At 43.8% G+C, this 17,316-nt stretch overlaps 1 protein-coding gene across 8 annotated transcripts in view; it reads left to right on the top strand.

Moving 5' to 3' along the window:
* PDE1C (phosphodiesterase 1C) overlaps nucleotides 1-17,316 on the top strand; it is a 433,318-nt gene that overhangs the window by 81,190 nt on the left and 334,812 nt on the right. The gene's annotated exons all lie outside the window — the stretch shown is intronic.

Below are 17,316 nucleotides of genomic sequence, written 5' to 3' on the forward strand. Positions count from 1 at the left end.
TGAAATTGTGGGTAGTCCTAAATGCTATAAATACTATGCTTTTATCTTTATGTACATGCTTATGGGAATGTTTATTTTATAATTGGGAGATTAACAGCAATAACCAAACACAAGAGGACAATTGTAACAGCATAATGAAATGAATGCTACATGAATGTGGCCTTTCTCAAAATGTCTTACCTTGCTGTACACCCTCCTCATGGGCAGGCAGTATGAACAGCACTAAGGGTGAAGGGAGGATTTTGTGGTCGGCATCTGGTGCAGGGGTTGAGATGCTGCTTGGATGCCGGTTCCACTTCCAATCCAGTTCCCTGTTAGTGTAGACCTTGAGAGGTAGCAGATGATGTCTCTAGTACTTGGGTCCCAGCCACTCATGTAAGAAACTCGGAACTTGGTTTAGCCTTGGCTGTTGCAAGCATTTGGGGCCAGTGCACCAGAACAGAGAAACTCTCTGTATGCCAAATAAAATGAGAATAAATAAATGCTTTGTAACCAAATATTTTAAGAGATTTATTTATTAATTTGAAATACAGAGGACTACACAGACACACACACACAGACACACACACACACACACACACACACACACACACACACAGAGTACCTGTGTTCTTTCATCTGCTGATGTATTTCCAAAACCCTGGCAACAGTGGGGAGCTCATATAGGCAGAAACCAGGAGCCCGGAACTCCACTTGGATCTCCTGTGGGGGAGGCAGGGACCCAAGAACTTGCATCATCGTCTGCTGCCTCCCAGGTGCATTAGTAGGAAGTTGGATTGGAAGTGGAGGCGAGATTTGAACCAGGTGCTCTGCTGTGTGACGGGGGTATCCCAAGTTGTGGTTTAACCTGCTGCTCTAAAACAGCTATCTCTTGATTTAAAAAAAAAAAAATTAAAAATACAAAATGATTCACATCCCAGGCAGGATGAAGTGGGTTGGCACACGGTTTCATCACAGTACTCAAAATGGTGCACAATTTGAAAGTTATGAATTATTTATCTCTAGAGCTTTCCATTTAATATTTTTGAAACATGGTCAGCTATGGGAAACAAACTGTAGAAAACAAACTTGTAGGACAGGGAGCTATTACTCTGTTCTTCAGCCACTTGCTGTGACCCATGGAACTCATTTGCTTCTCCTCCTCTCATCTCTGAAATGACCCAAATCAGAGCCAGGTGGAGCAGTGTGTGGAAGAATGTGTGGTTTCTGCCATGCCTGCCGTCTCCCTCTGTCCTGCATCTTGGGCAAATCTGTACTTCCCTGAGCCTTGGTTATCTGTTATGGGACACAGGGAGCGTTAGCCTTTGGCAGGGAGCTGTGCTGGACAGAAAGTTCAGTTACCTGGAATAGGCCCTTCAAATGCATCTTCCGGACAGGGCGAATTTGTGCTGCTGACAACATGTGGAATGCTCTTCACAGCTTATGGTTTTCAGCCAAAAGGAGTCATTCTCTAGCGAGAAGAAGAAGGCTGTTCACAATGGTATTGCCCTGTCAGTTGAACAGTTGGGCTGTGTGGCTGGGGTGGTGACACAGAGTGTCTGCAGGCAGGCGGCATTTGTAGTGGGAAACTGTAGGTTTTGTGTCACACAAAGAATGTTCATGCTGATCAAGCAAGCTGTTTAGCTGCTCTGGGCTTCTATTCCCTTCTGTGAATCAATGGAGCTAGGAAGAGTCTCTTGGTGGGTATACCGTGTCCAGGAAAGGGAATTGTCCTGCTTAGTGGCTGGCTGGCTGAGTGCTCAGTGTCCCTTCCTTTTGTCTCAAATTGTGCTGTGAATAAAGCTGACACTAACGTGGCTCTGTTTTTTTGGCACAAGGCCTCGCATACGTGAGGCATTCAAAACTGTCAGCTTTTGTTTCTGGTCAGTAAGCACCTGCTGACCATAGTCCTGAATTGGGCAGTGTGGGAGGGCAGGGGAACCATGCTGAGGAAAACACATAGACCCATGGAAAGTATATTATATATTGGTCTCAGAAGCAGGAGATGGAGTTCTCTCCTTCCTAACTTGCTCTTTAATTTCATATGAGTCACTTGACAGGGGCCTTGGTTTCTCCATTTGAAAATGAGCTGTTTGGCTAGCGAGGTCTCTCTGGTTCTTGCCACTTCCTAATAGCTTCCGCAGCCTTTCCAGGGTAGGGAGGGTCCAGGGCATAGGTGCCTGGCAGGTCACTGAGGATATAGAGGATGTTCTGCCGAGAACAGAGCACAGTACTGGCGAATTGCATGTAGGAGTAAAGAAAAGGCCAGAGTCCAGATTATTATCATTGTTGTTTCTAGACTTCAGAAAGGCAGGGTTACAGAGAAGAAGAGTTAGAGATAGAGATAGAGAACTTCCATTTGCTGGCTCACTACAATGAATCGATTCTGGGTCATTTGTTGCTGCCTTCGCTAACCACATTACCAGGGAGCTGCGTTGGAAGTGGAGAAGCAAAGACTTGAACTGGCACCTATATGGGATACTGGTGTCACAGTTGGTGGCTTATCATACTGTGCTATGGCCTTGCTTTTCCCCCTCCCCCCCGTGGTATTCTTGAAATAAGTGTAATACACTCTGTGTATATCACTTTGTATAGTTTTCTTATAGTGGAGTGTGAAACCACTAAGCTAGACTTAAGGAAGGGCCAAAGCTTAGTGTAACTCTGGGGCCTTTATACCTTCCTCCCTAACAAATCCTTATGGGAAATAGGAGGCTGGGCAGAGATTTCCAAGCAAACTCGTTGGCCTGCAGCATCAGCTCAATTTTAATGTGGTAGTCAGCAACCTTTTTGGCTTCCGTTCATGCTACTGTTTTTTTTTTTCCTACAAAGAATAAATGCTAATAATAAATAGATTATTTTTAAAAAATTATTTATTTTCATTACAAAGTCAGATATACAGAGAGGAGGAGAGAGAGAGGAAGATCTTCCTTCTGATGATTCACTCCCCAAGTGAGTGCAACGGCTGGTGCTGTGTCAACCCGGAGCCAGGAACTTCCTCCAGGTCTCCCACACGGGTGCAGGGTCCCAGTGCTTTGGGTTGTCCTCGATTGTTTTCCTAGGGCACAGGCAGGGAGCTGGATGAGAAGAGGGGCTGCTGGAATTAGAACTGGCACCCATATGGGATCCCGGTGTGTTCAAGGTGAGGACTTTAGCCGCTAGGCCACTGCACCGGGCCCCTAAATAATAGATTCTGAAGCACCAAGCATAAGTCCTGCTGAGGAAATGCTTGCTGGGATGGGTGTTTTTCAGTCTAGGGGTTAGGATGCCTGTGTCCTCCCATCAGAGGGCTTGGGTGTACTGCCCTCCTCAGGCCAGCTTCCTTCCAAGGCAGACCCTGGCAGCCAGTGCTGATGTCTCCAATAATTGGGTTCCTGCCACTCAGGTAAGAAAACTGGATTGAGTTTCTTTTTTGTTGTTGTTTTTTGAGGATTTATTTCTATTGGAAACACAGATTTACAGAGAGATGGAGAAACAGAGAGAAAGATCTTCCACTTGCTGGCTTACTGCACAAATGGTCGCATTGGCTGGAGCTGAGCCGATCTGATGCCAGGAGCTTCTCCTAGGTCTTCCATGTGGGTGCAAGATCCCAAGGCTTTGGGCCATTCTCTGTTGTTTTCTTAGGCTACAAGCAGGGAGCTGGATGGGAAGTGGAGCAGCTGGAATATGAACTGGTGCCCATAGAGATCTCAGCAGTTGCAAGGTGAGGATTTAGTCAATAGGCTATCACACTGGGTCCTAGGTTGAGTTTTTAAATTCCCAGTTTCTGACTTTGGCCTGACCTAGCTCTGACCATTCCAGGTTTTGTTGGGGAATGAACCAGCACATGGGCTGACCTTGGGTGTCTTTCTACTTAAAAAAAATATAGTAGATATTCTTTTTCTATTTGAGAGGAGGCAGTATTTGAAGAAGTTTACAGCACGAAATCTGGATTGTGTTTTATGTGTGTATTTGTTAAAGTACCTGTATTACCTACTTCCTGGGATGTTAAATGATCAGGATTCTGGGATTAATGTACCTCATCTGGACATAGTAAGTTTTGCAGTGTTAACATGGAAGTCATAATCACAAGTTCTTGTCCCTTAAAATGCTTGGTCTTTTGCTTTCTGTTATTTAAAATCAGCTTTTCCTGCCCAAAGGCTTTCATTCTGTGCCCTTGGACATTGGTCCATTGGTGCTACATGGTTCTTGATGAATTCATGGTGGACTCCCAGAGGTCTACAGCTCCTTAGCCTATTCTCATTCTTTGGAAGTTCATGGGTCATATTGTGTTGGTTTTACAAGACAGTTCTCTAACTGCCAGACCCGGCTAGATGGTTTTCTCTCCTAGGCTGAGAAACCAGTAGGAAGGGGCAGTGATGCCAAAACTTGGGCTCCAGACTCAGCAGCTCTGGCACTTACCGACACAGTGGCTGAAGAATAGAAGGTTCACCTCTTGGAGCCTCAAGTCCCTTATTAGTAACTGGGGATAACAATTGCCTTTTTTTTTTTTTTTTTTTTTTTTTTTTGCTACGTTGGGTGGATTCAGTAGGTTACAGAATGTAGGAACCCAGCAGGCTCTAACTGCTCCATCATTGGGAGTTATTGGTGTAATGATGGAGAGGCCCTGAAATCAGACAGTGGGCAGGACTCCCAGGCTCTCAGCTGCATCCCTGGATGGCACTCACCAGTCTGCCCTAGCTGCCTTTCAGAGCCACTTACGTCAGGCGCTGGCCTGTTTGTGTTGAAGGGTAAGATTTTCAATCAGCTGCAGATCTGAGGCCTGTCTCTTACCAGTCAAGGGCTTCCAGCCGGCTCTGGGTAACTTGCGCCAGCTGCTGGGGGGAGTGCTACTGACAGGCTTTGACGAGCTATAGGAGCTTGGCCTGAGCTTTAGGCTTTCCCCCCAGGTCCTTAGGCAGAGCTGTTGGAAGTTGGTTTCCACTTGGTGGAGGGCCGGGTCTGCTGGCTGCAGATTCATTTCAGTCTCAACTCTATCCAAGTGTGTTAGCGGGTGCTGTGCTCGGCTTCATCTTTCCAGGAAGAAATCCCTTGGATTGACTCACTAACTTCTTTCTTGCTGCCTTACCCAATGACTGTGCCTCCCCTGCCTCTTGAACGCCTTGCAGAGCGCACAGATCTGGTTCCTGGGACTTGGAGAAGGAAATAGGTTGGGCCATTTGGGGCTTAGTAAACTCCTAGCATCCGAAAGGGCTTTTACTGAGAATTTAATTCAGGTTTCTTGTTGAAATTAGATGGGGAAATGACCTGTTCAAGACCAAGCTGATGCATGATGGTTTCATGCAGTTCAATTCTAAAGCTTTTTTCTGTTTTGGTGGTTTTAGCTGAAATTCTGTGTTGAACCTCCCAAATTGTATCTTTTGTGCCTTAGGTATCTTGGCTCTCAGAAACTGTCTCAAAAATTATTGCGGTGTATATGGTAAAACATTTTTGAATGGAGCAGAAGTGGCATGACTGGGCTCCTGGTTTACCTTTCTGAGTCTCCTTTCTTAATCTTGTCAAGGAAGAACAATAGTGTCTCTGTATAGTATGACACATGAGCCAGGCAGAGGTGCATACAAAAATGTTTGTTCCGTTCCCTTGCCTTTTCTCCTTGCTTGGATCATCCTGATGTTTACAATTATAAAGCTTGGGAACCCACAGGTCCGCGAAAGTTTCATCTTCCTTGCTCTCCTCCCTACACCTGGAGAGCCTGGCATTTTCTGTCTTTGACTTTGGATACATTGACACAATTGGATTTAGGTTGTGAGCTGTGGGATGGATGGTTTCTATTTCAAAATCACTAGTTTACAATTTCCAAGAAAGGCTTGCTGTGTATAGTGACTCATCTCTCTTTAACAGTTGGAATTTACTTTAGATTTTCAAACGGGGTCGAATCATTTGGTAATGATGGAGAATCCAGCCACTCTTAACAGAGGGAACCAGCAGGACTGGGAGCTGAGCTAAATCTCAGCCAGCTGTTGTTGGCCTCTGGGGGACGTGATTTTCTCACAAGACTCATGTTCTTCCTTTCTCAACTGGGTCATTCGAGACCAGGTGTTTAAGACTGTGCGAAATGTCTAAAAGATGCAGAACGTGGTGTCATGGTGCAAGCGCTTCTAGGAGAAAGGAGCTGTGCAGAGGGTGGAGGTTTGTAAGGCCTCGTGGGCCCACCAGGAAGGATGAGCAGGGGTCTGTCTGTCTGAATTCTTGCAGGTCCATCACAGGATTTTGGTGGTCCTTCCTTCTCCTTTCTTCCATCCTTTCTTCCTTCTCCCTTCCTTCCTTCCTTTCATTTTTAAGATTAAAAATTTCCCCACAAGAGTGATTTTATTGATGGCTCCAGTTTATTTCCTTCTCCAAAAATCAAATGAAGGAAACAAAAGCTTGTCTTCATAACATAGCAGAGGATGAAGATTAGAACTGGATCACTTGGCCCATTCTCTTCTTATCTCTTCCCAGTTCAGAATGTTTACATCTTTTAATATACAACATTTTCTTGGATCTACAGTTGGGCTCTACATATTCAAGCCTTAGCACAATCTTTGGAGTTTTAGCCTTTTTCCAGGAAATCGGCTCAGTCTGTCTGCCATAGCCACTGTGCTTTCTAGAATGATGTTTCCCCTGTGCATAGAGGGAGTCTGTGCTCTTCATCTACTGTGTTTCTTTGTTGGGCTGGTGCTAGCCACACTTCCTGCAGAATGCCCAGTGCATTTTAGGAAATTTCATGATGTTTGTAGAGCGCTACCGGCACGAAAAGAAAGAAGGCAGGCCTGAAGCGGAAGCATCTGCATTGGTCTTTTTTTCTTTCTCTTTTAAAAAGAAGTAATTTTTATTGGAAACACAGATTTACAGAGAGAAGGAGAGATGGAAAGAAAGATCCTCTGTCTACTTGTTCACTCTCCCAAGTGGCCACAATGGCCAGCGTTGAGCTGATACAAAGGCAAGATCCAGGAGCTTTCTCTGGGGGGTGTCCCACAGAGGTGCAGGATCTCAAGGCCCTCAGTCATCCTCCACTGCCCTCCCAGGCCACAAGGAGGGCTGGAAGGGAAGTGATGTAGCTAGGATATGAACCGGTGCCCATATGGGATCCTGGCACATGCAACGCTAGGATTTAGCCACCAGGCCATTGCGCTGGGCTCTTTGGTGGTCTTTTTAAGCACAACATAGGGCAACTAACCATTCAAGCAAGGGTGATGTGATCAGATCTGTGTATAGCAAAGCACACTCAGGCTGTGGTGTGGAGAAACTACCTCTGAGTGGTCTTGTTGTTGCACTAGGCAGCTGTGCCCGTGGGGTCTGCATCCCCCTTAGCACCTGGGCCTGCCTATGTTCTTCCGAGGGTTAATGCTGTCCTTAGAACAGACCCGACAAGCTCGCCATCAGAAGTGCACAATCAGTGATGTTTTGTAAATAAACAGAATTTTGGCACTCTCATCAGCATACAATTAGTAGCATTTCCACCACTCTCCAAAGCACCCTGAGGCTTGCACGTGGAGTGTGGCTTTCTGTCTAGCTTTCTGTCGATTGCCTATCTTTTTAGACTAGTCTTATTTTTCACTGTCAGTCACTTTTGTTCTTTGTCTGACATTTGTATTTTGTCTTGATCTTCGAACAGTTGAATGAATAAAAGCTCTGTACATCTAAAATCCCTCTCTCGAAGGAGGAGGGAGAGTGGGAGCCACAAAGGAGGGTGGATAGAGTGGGAAGTACCATTTTCTTAGAACTGTGTATATGAAATTTGTTCCCTTCATATAAATAAAAGCATTTAAAATCACTTTCTAACGTGGCAGATAAATTGGTGGCATAAAATTTCTGGATTATAATCTTTTGCAGAGTGCTGTAGGTATGGATTTAGTATCTTAGATTTACTCTAGATTCGATGATATCTGAGGTCTGACTAACCTTGCCTGTGTGCTTATAGGTTTTAGAATAAACTAGTTTAATTTAAAATTTATTTTTATTCCAAAATTTTATTTGTTTAAAATGTTTAGTTTTAAAAAGATCCAGTGTGATTTGTAGATACTTTCAAGAACGTAATGATGTTTAACTTTGTTCTTGTAGTTTTTAAATAAAAGATTTGTTTTTATTTGAAGGACAGATTTATGGAGAAAGAGAGAGAGATCTTCCACCTGCTTGTTCACTGTCCATACAGCTGCAAAGGCCAAAGCTGGGCTGGTCCAAAATCTGGAGCCTGGAGCTTCTTCTTGGTCTCCCACACAGGTGCAGGGGCCCCAGGACTTGGATCATTTTCTGGTGCTCTTCGCAGGCACATTAGTAGGGAACTGGGTTGGAAGTGGAGCAGCTGGGACTTGAACCATGGCCCATATGGGATCGCAGGTGGAGGCTTAAGCTGCCATGCCATGGTGCCATTCCCTGTGGTTAAGTAGTTTTGCAAGCACATGAATAAACACATGTTTGTCTTAATGGCTTTCCGTAGAAAACCAAAGACCCTTTTGATGAGGAATGGCTTCTATTATATGTTTGATGAATGGTTCTTATCCATTGGTTCTAAGTTTCCCTTCAGGAAACCCAATATCTTCTTATTGACTTTCTCATCTTAGTCTTCCAAGATTAGAATTATTTTAAGTTTTGTGTTCTTTCTGTATTCTAGTGGAATGTAAGATTTGTTATCAAACCATTGGTTAATTTTCCCATAGCATCAAATTGCTTCTGAAACTCTTTCCAATGTGTATGTTACTTTCGTGATTACACATTAAAAAAATTTCTGTCCTCCTCTGTAGGTAGTTTTTTTGGTCATTGTTTTAGCTTATTGCATTTTAATTTCTATCTGCTTACATTTCTGCTTTTTTTTTCAATATAGTTCAGTGCCTTTCCATGCTTGGAACTTACTGGTGTACTTTGTTACCAGTCTAGTTTTTTATTTCTCTTAGGCCACCAGCTGATGAGTCTTGCTTTATTGAAGTTGTATCTATTTCCTCCTATTGCCCCTTTCTCAGGTACCCTGAATATGGACATGTCATAGTCCTCAGCATGCATTGCTGTTGAGCTTCATCTTGAGGGTCTCTTGCTTTTATGCAAAAGAAGTGTGTTGTGCTACCATCACGTCTTGGCCATAGCCATGATTATTTTCTAGAATCTGTAGTGTCCACTACACCTCTCAGTTTGAGGCCTCCAGTGGGTACTACACCTCTTAACTTGTGAGGGTTGGCAATAAGCGTCTGCAGGGGAATCCTCCCTTGCTCTTCTGTGTGGTGGTCTCTGGTGCATTCATCAAAGGCAGGCCATGTGGAAACTGAGCAGCTGCAGAGTTTATCTGGTGTCCTGAGCTCCGGCCAGGCTCTAGGACTGGACTATGTGCAGTTTTGGTTTTCTTTTGACTTTCGACTTTTTGTGTCTTGGATGCTATTTATGAGAACTCAGGAGAATACCATTTGTGGTTTTGCATCTATCTGATTTGTATAAGACTCATGTACAAAATTTTAATTGCATGTCTGTTGGCAGTTTACGAAGACTTTGGAAGAAGTGAGTTTGATAAAAGATTAAAGAAACCGTTCGTATGGGTACAGTGTCCTGTTCGTTATGGGAAGACTTCACATGCACGCAGGTTTTCTGTGACATGGCATAGTTACGTAGTGAACACAGTTTAATAAAAACCAGGATTTGAGGTGCAGGCATTTGTCCTAGCAGTGTAACAGCCTCACTTCCCATACTGAAACTCCTGGGATTGCTGCCCAGCTCTTGCACCTGACTTCAGATTCCTGCTTTTCCAGTGTTACATTATAGTATTGATTTAGGTGCTGTAACCCCATACTGACTGTAGACATAACAATTGCAGGGAATGTGTTCCAAGATCCCCAAATGGATGCCTTGGAACCATGGATATACTGAATTCCATATAAGGGGCCTTCAGAAAGGTCATGGAAAATGATTTCTGGAAAAAAAACTGCATGGATTTCAAAATGTTTTGCACAGGTTTTAAATTCCCTTTTCTGTAAACTTTTCATATTGTTTTTAACCTAAACATACATACCTATGATAGAATTTAATTCATAAATTAGTCACACCATGAGATGAACAATGCTAACTGATAATAAATAGAACTGTTATGACAAAATGCCGTTCTAAAACTGTCAACGTCACTCCTGCATGTTGGGGCCATTGCTAACTAAAATGAGAGTTACTTTAATACAGGCCTTGGCAATACCGTGACAGTCTGCTGGATAACTGATTCAAATACTAAGTGACTAATGGACATGGAGATGCTGGGCATAGGAAGGATTCGGTTCTCAAGAGGGAGCAGAGCAGCGTGAAAGTTTATTTTGGCACTCAGAACAGGGCATAATCCTTATGACTTGTTTATTTCTGAAACTTTCCATTTAATATTTCCTTTCCTCGATTGGTCATGGTAACTGCAACCTCGGAAAGCAGACCTGAGGGTCACAGAGAGGACTACTGCCTCACTGCTTGACCCCTGGTTCTCACGTCTGCCTTCCTCTGCCAGTTGTTAACTTCTCTTTCATGTTGACAGCTCCTGAAGGGAATGTAGTCCTGCCTTACAGAGGTCAGCAAGCACACAGGATGTCCAGCAGGTTCTGAAATGGAGTTTGAGTTCTCACTGTGGTAACTCTGTTGCAACCAGGGCATCAGTTGAGGGATGATCTCTGTCCTTGGGTGTAGCCCTGGAATCCTTTTGTTTCAGAAGCACAGAAATGATAAGAAATTGCTGGTTTATATTTCCCTGTTTACTCAAAGCACAGGACCAAGAGTTTACACACTAATTTTGAGGGACTTCATTGCTTTCCTCCACTGTGCATTGTAAATTACTAGCTGCCTACTTCTCATTCAGGAACCGTGGGAGGCTACATGCTGCTAGACTGGGGTCCTACATCTACTGTGTCCTGCATCTACTGTGGCTGCAACTGCAAGTACAGTTATTTCTCACAGCTAATACCACTTGAGTCCTGTGTAAGAGGAGTCACTTGGTGTGTCTTTCCAGGCTGAGATAGATTTTGCCATTGCCAGGTGATAGGGTGATTTTTTTAATAACCAGACACATCTCTGTCTCCAACTCTGTCTTGAAGCCAGGCTGTAGACTTTGTTGATAAATTGTCCCATATTCAATGTCAGAGTTCAGTAAACATACAGCATATGTTTAAGAAATACTTGTTAAAATCCCTCTGCCCAAAGTGTTCTTTCACACAGGGTCATATTTAACATGGATTCCTAGTGAAAATAGCTCTGCAAATCTCAGCTTTTTCTTCTCCAGTTCATGGCTTAATGGTAACAATATGACACAACAGTTATTTCCTTTACTCACTTTTGCTAGAATGGGGTCATATGCATTCTTCTAGACCAATCACTGACTTAGTAGGAGAGATTGTCATTATTGACGTTAGGCTAATTCTAAGTCATTCCTTGGGACTGAACCCATTGCATCCAGACATAATTATGACTGTTTCATAGTCTTTGAAGGAATAACTGCTTGGTTGGAAAACCAAGAGTGACCCAGGAAGGTAAATGAGTGTTTCGCTTTTTTGAAAGTCAAAGTTCCAACAATACAGATCTCTTGGCAGTCAATCAACTTTGGCTTTGAGGCTCTATTGATTAGTGCAAATAAGTGTTTATGTTTTAAAATTTATTTAAGTGGATTTACATTGATTCAACTCTCTGACATTCCCATGCAGATGTATATGTTCACAGTCTGGGTTGGTGGGATGGTTGGAATGTTTACCCTGGAGTGGGAATGTTTAATCATTTCTTAGTCTAGCTACAGCCCAGCACAGGGCAGGCAAGCCAAGTCACCAGAGTTCCCATGGAAGTTCAGGCTCAGTGTGCCAGCAGGGCCCTGACGTTGTTTGCTGCCGGCTCTCTTGGACTGTTCACCTGTCCCGTTGGTCTCCATTTTCCTGGCTGATCACAAGGGAAGAGAGCTAAAGTCTCAGGGTGCTACAATTGCTACATTCTTCCAAGCTACTTGCTCAAGTTAATGAGCTGCTTTGTTTCTCTGGGGCAAGGTCTCTCAGAGGTTGAGAGGCTGTTGTTAAGAGCAGATGAGAGAAAGGAAATAATTTATTGGCCTGTACCACCATACATGGGAGAAACAAGCATTTTCTGCACCTGAGAAACTCTTCAGCAAGAAGGCCCAGTTTATGTCCTACAGTTCTTCCCATCTTCACTCCACCCTGAATTTGCAGATGCCTCTGTAGATGTTTGTTCCTCACATGGAGCCAGATGGGAGAGGCTGGACCTCTGGAGTAGTATTTGTTTCCTTTCACAGGCATTTTCTCCATTCCCCGTCAGCATAGGGGGAGGCCTTGATGCCAATGAAGGCAGGCAGGGTGGCTGCAAAACATGTTAACAGGTGTTCCGCCTTCTTCTGTTTGTGATGAATTCTTGTGACTGTCAGTTTCCTACATTTTCAGATATTTAATTTCAACTCAATATCTGGTACGGTTGCTTTTTCCAACATCATAGATTTCCTTCTGATGAAAGCTAGCAACTTCATAGCAGCATCCCTATTTTAGACATTAAAAAGCATTCCTGCATAAAATATTGTTAATTTTAAAGTTGTTTTCTCTAAAAGTATATTTTTATTGTGCATCTGTTTTATAATGTTGTATCATATCCACACAGAAATTCAATTACAAGAAATACTATGTCTGTCATTTAGTACCAGTCATGTCCTGAGGTTAAAAAACCAAACAAACAGAAAGTAAATATCACAGAGGACTTCTTCTGGCTCTGCCCTCCACAAGTTGTTTGGAGGTCTTGCCCAGTGTGGCTGACATTGCAAAAGGACTTCTCACTGCTCACCTCACCAAACCCTCAGCACAGCCAGGTTTCCCCTTCTGTTTTGTGTGTGAGGAAAGGGAGGCACGAGGCAAGGAGAAAAGACCATGATTAAAGGGCTTCTGCCAGGTTGCACAGTTGGAATTCGATCCAGGATATCACCAGCTCCAAGACCTGTGTGCCCTGCACTGCGCTGCCATGTGTGACCATTACATTGCTGTGTGGGCCTCCCATGGCCCCAGTCTCCAGGTCTCCAAGCCTGGTGGCTTCTTGTTCACTCTTTCTTGCCTAGATCTAAACTCTTCCTAAGAATTCAGACAGAAAGCTTTTTCCTGGGCTTTGTAACTTGCAAGTTTTATATTACCCCCATGCTACTTGTTTAATATTTTAAAAGTTAGAAAGTACAGTTGTGTTAAAAGTAATCAATCTAAATCCCCACTACCTAAGATAGAAATGATGTGAGATGTTGGGGCACAGTTGGCCTCTGGCATCATGGAGGATTGGCTCTAGGATCCCTTATCTTGTCCCTTGTATAAAATGACATAGTATTTCTATAGCTCATGCATATCCTCCTCCTTTTTGCTTGAAATCATCTCTAGATTGCTTACAATTGTTGCTACAGTATCAATGCTAAGGAACTGGTTGTGATACCACATTGTTTAGGGAATAAGGACAAGAGCAACAGTCTGCATGCATCAGTATATCTGTAATCCTTTTTTATTATTAATTATATTTATTTTTAATGTTAGTTAAGTAGGGTGATAAGGGTCAAGGGCTACAGGAAGGTGGGTGAGATCAACATTTCCACATTTTTTTTTTTCTTCCTGTATCTGGGGGAAGGAGGTGATAAGCAGAGAAGCCACACCCAACCTCCCAAACGCCTCTGCACCGTAGGATGGAGGAGAGCCACATGACACCACCCCAGGGTCTCTGATGTGGGACATGCTCTGAGGGTCCTGCTCAAGAGGTTTTGATAGTTCAGCAGTTCTGAATTACTGCCAATCTCGCCACTCCAAGCAAGTAATCTCTTTTTTGGAAATAGTTTTGATGAGGTTGATCAAATCCATAGATGTGCATCCATGGATATGGAGGGATGATCATAAGCTATTTAGGATGATTTTTACTTGTAAAAATTTGTATATGAGGTAGAATTGTAATATGCATATTGTATAACTTTTAAATCCTCAACTTCTTGATTGCTTAACTTGCTGTTTTTTCAAAGATTTATTTTATTTTTATTGGAAAGTTAGACATACAGAGAGGAGAGAGACAGAGAGGAAGATCATCCGTCTGCTGATTCACTCCCCAAGTGGTCGCAATCGCTGGAGTTGTGCCTATCTGAAGCCAGGAGCCCGTAGCCTCCTCTGGGTCTTCCACATGGGTGCAGGGTCCAAAGGCTTTGGGCTGTGTTCCACTGCTTTCCCAGGCCACAAACAGGGAACTGGATGGGAAGCGGGGCTGCTGGGATTAGAACCCGTGCTCAAATGGGATCCTGGCGCATGCAAGGCGAGGACTTTAGCTGCTAGGCTACTGTGCCAGGCCCAGTTGCTTAATTTTCATCACTAAACAGTGAAGCCTGAATTCTCCATAGGTATGTGTGTATTGTGCGTGTATGTATACACACATATCTTACAGTTATATGTATCCACATTAGCCTTTTAAGAGACACACATTATTCTAATGTAAGTTCATTATCATTTTGCTTTTATTAAATATTTATTCATTTATACTTGAAAATCACAGTTACAGAGAGAGATAGACAGAGATCTTTCTTTTTTTAAAAAAAAAAAGATTTATTTATCTTATTTGAAAGGCATATTTACAGAGAGAAGGAGAGACAAAGAGAGAGGTCTTCTATCTGCTGCTTTACTCCCCAAATGGCTGCATTGGCCAGAGCAAGGCCAGCCTGAAGCTAGAAGCAAGGAACCTCCTCTGGGTCTCCCACATGGGTTCAGGGGCCCAATGCATCAGGCTGTCTCGAGACAGAGATCTTTCTATCCATTGGTTCACTTCCCAAATAACTATTGGCTGAACCTGGGTCACTCTGAAGCTGGGAGCCAAGAGCTGCTTCTGGATCTCCCACATGGGTACAATGGTCCAAAGCCTTGGGCCATCCTCTGCTGCTTTTCCAGGCCACTAGCAGGGAGCTGGAGCATCTAGGACTTGAATTGTTCCCCCTATGGGATACTGGCACTGCAGATGGAGGATTAGCTTGCTATGCCTCTGTGAAGCCCTTACAATTTATTTTAACCAAGGCTTTACGATACAGAATGTGGTTTGTGCGATTGCTGTCTCCAGGAGGATTATTGGATGTGGGAACTTTCCCCTCCTCTCCATGCTCCCCCAGCCAGATCCACTGACTAAGAACTCTCCATATCTCCATATCACCCCATTCTTGAAGGTGTGGAGGGTGGGGAGGTCATGTCATGTTCATGTGCAGACTGCACTGGTTTAGGGCAGTAGTCACTATTTTTGCTCTCTGTGTTTGGACTGTAAACGATGTTGTGATGAACATCCTCCTGAGGCTTTGGGTACTGCTCCCACCATAGCTGTTGTGTCAACATGTGTTCAGCAGGTGGGTAAATTTTGTGTTCCATAGTTCACTGCCTCTCTCAGGTCTCCCAGCAAAGAAACCACAAGCTAAGAGAAGGTCTCTCCACATCAGAATAACTAACAATTTTTCATCAGTTGGGCCAGCTAGTCCTTCCATCTCTCTGTCTTAAACTGGTGAGCATCAATGTTTTTTGTTAAATGTGCATTTGAGGACAGATCCAATCCACAGTGGGGATCCAGTGGTCACATTTGAAGTTAACTTGATTTCTCGAAAGATCTTTTACTGCTTTCCTTCCTTGATTGCTTAGATCTAAACTCTTCCTAATAACTCAAACAGAAAACCTTTTCTTGGGCCTTGTATCTTCTTGGAGGCTTTATAATACCCCTATGCTACTTGTTTGTTATTATTTTTAAAAAGTTAGAAAGTACAGTTGTGTTAAAAAAATCAGTTTAAATCATACTACCTAAGATACAGATGATGTGAGATGTTGGGGTACAGTTGTCCCTTGACATCATGGAGGATTGGTTGCAGGACCCCCTGTTTTGTAGAGGAAGATTAGAGGATATGTAGTTCAATGCCATCAAGTAGTGAAAAGCTGCATCTCATGCAAATTCCTATTTATCTTCCTAGTTGTACTTACAAGCCAAACTCATCTCCACCCTTCTCAAAGTGAGGCTGAAACTAAAGTCACTGGTTTTAAAACAACCCAGTGAATTTCGCTGTTGGCAGTTTTCTCTCATTTTTTCTTTGAGCCTCTCAATGAGTCATCAAGCTCATTTGTGTCTATTTTCCATGAACCACTTGATAGATACTCAGTGTGTACCAGCTGCCTTGCATGTCCTTTGGGACCAGGCAAAGTAGAGGCAAATCAATGTGGAGCCCTGACTTTTCTTTCTGCTGTAGCATTTCTTGTGTCCTCTATGTGCAGTGCTGTATGTGTGGGGGTTTCAATCCTCCTGTGATTTCAGAAAGAGAAATATTGTCTCATTTTCCTGTTCTCTTTCTTTTTATGTAAGAGCAGCAGGAAAGAGAACACAAGAGAGAGAAAACTCCCATTTGCTGGCTCACTTCCAAAATACCCACAACAACCTGTGCAGGGCTTGGACGCAAACCCCAAGGGTCAGGAACTCAGTCAAGAGCTCACTTGCAGATGGCAGGAACCCAATAACTTGTTCGTTGCTGCTGCCTCCCAGGACCGGCACTGGTGGGGTTCTGGATTCAGGAGTGAGGTGGGATGTAGGTATTTGAACTGCTATGCTAAATGCCAGCTCCCTAAGGTCTTATTTTCTAGCACAGAAACTGAGGCTTGGTGATTTGCCTATGTTGGCCAAGGTCAGTGAGTAGTGGAGCCTGCATTTAAATCTGGGTCTTTCTCTAAACCGATCCTGTACCAAATCCTCCCAAGGCTTTAGGAAGTGCAATGAAACCATGCAGAAATGTCACCAACTGAAATTCCAGACTTCAGGACTTAGCCTAAACACTTTGTGGCTGGGAATAGGTTTTCCACAGCCTGGGCTCTGGACTTGGCAGAACCCATGTAAGTTGTTGCTTTCCATGCCTCCACTCCTCCCAGGTTTCCAGGAACCTGCTGCACCTTTCACTCCCCAGTACAGCACCTGGTGGCTTGTCTTGGTAGCACTGTCAGCCCAACTTTTGCCTTCACTGAAGATTGAGAGGTGTCTGTGCCCTGTGGTCCGATTGTCCTCTTCGAACCTCCCCGAGCCCATTGGAACTTCTGGAACATGAGGAGAATGAACTTGAATTCCTAGGAGTGCAGTAATGATGCATATATCTCCTGAGTTTTCTGCAGATTGGGGAAGCACAGGATTGCTCTTCACTGGCAGCCGTGTGCACAGAGCCTTCTGGGTAGGGAAATGAGGCAGCAACCACTAGTGAATTTTGCAAGGTTTCCTTCAATCGTGACACTACTTCGCTTTTCAGTCATTGCCCGGATATCTGAGACTCCCTGGTTTGCGTGGTTTAGGGGTCCTCACCTGGGTATTAGAGGGTGAAGAGTTGGATTTTCCTCTGATCTCTTGAGGGAAAATCTCCCT

The sequence above is a fragment of the Ochotona princeps genome, chromosome 20 (genome assembly GCF_030435755.1).
Source record: "Ochotona princeps isolate mOchPri1 chromosome 20, mOchPri1.hap1, whole genome shotgun sequence".
In the NCBI taxonomy this organism is placed as follows: Eukaryota; Metazoa; Chordata; class Mammalia; order Lagomorpha; family Ochotonidae; genus Ochotona; species Ochotona princeps.